This window comes from Nanorana parkeri, unplaced genomic scaffold (assembly GCF_000935625.1).
Source record: "Nanorana parkeri isolate BGI_ZX_2015 unplaced genomic scaffold, ASM93562v1 scaffold630, whole genome shotgun sequence".
NCBI lineage: Eukaryota > Metazoa > Chordata > Amphibia > Anura > Dicroglossidae > Nanorana > Nanorana parkeri.
Window position 1 is genome coordinate 743,599 of NW_017306898.1, and position 2,437 is coordinate 746,035.

The following is a 2,437-nucleotide window of genomic DNA, read 5'->3' on the forward strand; positions in this document are numbered from 1 at the left end:
CCAGTTGCATGAATCAGGTCTGAACCCAATCACTAATATATCATACACTCTTCTACTGTTAATGTCATTTCAAAAGTTGTTTTCCATATGTTTAAATCTGCAGCCTCCATTAAAATAATCCTTGGTGATCCTGCCATGAAGGTCCTTGTTTAGGCACTTCCAGTTATAGGGTGACAGCGCTCTGTTCCTTCCTCCCACCTGTGCTCCTATGTTGCCACCCTTTTACACAGTTATCTAATGGAGACTACAAGTGGCTGCTTCAACGCACATTATGCAGGCATGGCCAAATTTTATCGCAGTGAAGGAGCAGCAGCACAGAAATTAGGTTATCTTTTTCACTCTGCTCTATCCTCCTATCATCATGCTACTTGTCAGCACATGAAATGATTTCCACTGGCTTCCACTCGCCCCAAAGGATAATATTCAAAATATTAACAATCACTTACAAAGCCATCCACAACTCCGCCCCCGGCTATATCTCAAACCTTGTCTCAAAATATCACCCTAACCGTCCCCTCCGCTCATCCATTGACCTCCTGCTTTCCAGCTCCCTTGTCCACTCCTCCCATACTCGCCTCCAGGACTTCTCTAGAGTCTCTCCCATCCTCTGGAACTCTTTACCCCAACTATCTAGAGGCAGAGCCGTTCCCTAAACTCTCATCTCTTCAGGGAAACCTATCCCACCTCAACCTAACCGCTCAACTATCACGTTCTCAAACAATTCATCCCCACACAGCTCACTCCTCATGTATCACTTGCCCCTCCCTTTTTTAGATTGTAAGCCCTCAGGGGCAGGGCCCTCCTTACCATCTTGTCTGGAATTGTATTGTGATTGTAATGTCTTCCTTATATTGTAAAGCGCTGCGCACACTGTTGACGCTATATAAATCCTGTATAATAATAATAATAATAATTTGGCTCCTTGTGCTGCTTCTTTCTCTCACACTCCAGCCTTGCTGTACAGGGACTGCAAGAGGCTGTCAGATTCAGAGTCAGGGTCAGATTCAGATACTTGCACTGCTTGCATTTAAAAAAATACATTGATGACGTATTGGCGAGTACAGAATTGGATTCATTTGTGTCTTTTACGTCTGCCTAGAGTTCAACTTTAATTGATCCTTTTCCGTTAAATCCAACGCATTACTCCAAAACTTTCACATTTCGCCAAGTGCACGAAGACAAGTTTGTAAGGGCCGACCGGAGGGAGCAGAAGGAGGAAGGTGGCTCAGGATTATTAGTGGAGGTCCAACATACAATGCAGTGCAGCCATAAACTGGCAGATTGGGTGGCCCTCCAGCTGTGGTGGAACTACGAATCCCACGAGGCTTTGCAAGATTCTCACAGCCACAGACACGACTCCCGGAGAGAGATGCTTCATGGGATTCGTAGTTCCACCAGAGCTGGAGGGCCGCAGTTTGGACATCCCTGCTCTATGGGAACCGTCGCAGCCTTGCGACAGTGGCAGAGCGAGCCCCATTCATGTTGATGCCAAGACGAGGCAGCGTAAAACCACTGAGCTGACCTCATGATTTTATTGCGCAAACGTAAATTGAATTTCCCTAATTCCCTAATTTCCCTAAACAAGTAAAACTTTGATATTTCTAGGAAACAATTACCAGTTCCAGAGTTGTCGTGCCGTAAAATTTTATTACACTTGATTTTCTTCTGATAACACTTATTCATGGAAACTGTCGCGGGGCGAGATTAAGCCCGACTTGTATTGTGAATTATTCAGATGTATTCCATTTTTTTGTTTTATTTAATTACTGGGATCTTATTACTGGGGTGTGGGGAAAACTGTTTTTTGATGTTAAACACCATTTTATGGATATTTCTGTGGTTCTAAGTCATAAGCGTAAAAGCTGCTTAACTGCTAAAGTAGATGTGAGCCCAAACTGAGTGACTTTTGTTTGCTGAAGTGCTCTGTGTATCATAAACAGTTTCCTATTGAAGTTCCTTCTCGGTGCTGCTGATCTCCAGCACTATCTTTATAGCTACTCCCTGCCTACATTTACTCTCTCTAGTATTGGCTGCACAGCATTTCTCCAGGGTGGACAACAGTGTATACTATGTTCTTCCCTCGGCCCACTTGTAGTCTCCAATACAGGGGCAGAGAATCAGCATCAGGGTCGCAAGCCAGGGTCAGTGCAGGCGGCAGAGAATCAGCGTAGGAGTCACAAGCCAGGGTCAGTGCAGGCAGCAGAGAATCAGCGTAGGAGTCACAAGCCAGGGAAAGTGCAGGCGGCAGAGAATCAGCGTAGGGGTCACAAGCCAGGGAAAGTGCAGGCAGCAGAGAATCAGCGTAGGAGTCACAAGCGAGGAAAAGTGCAGGCGGCAGAGAATCAGCGTAGGAGTCACAAGCCAGGGAAAGTGCAGGCGGCAGAGAATCAGCGTAGGGGTCACAAGCCAGGGAAAGTGCAGGCAGCAGAGAATCAGC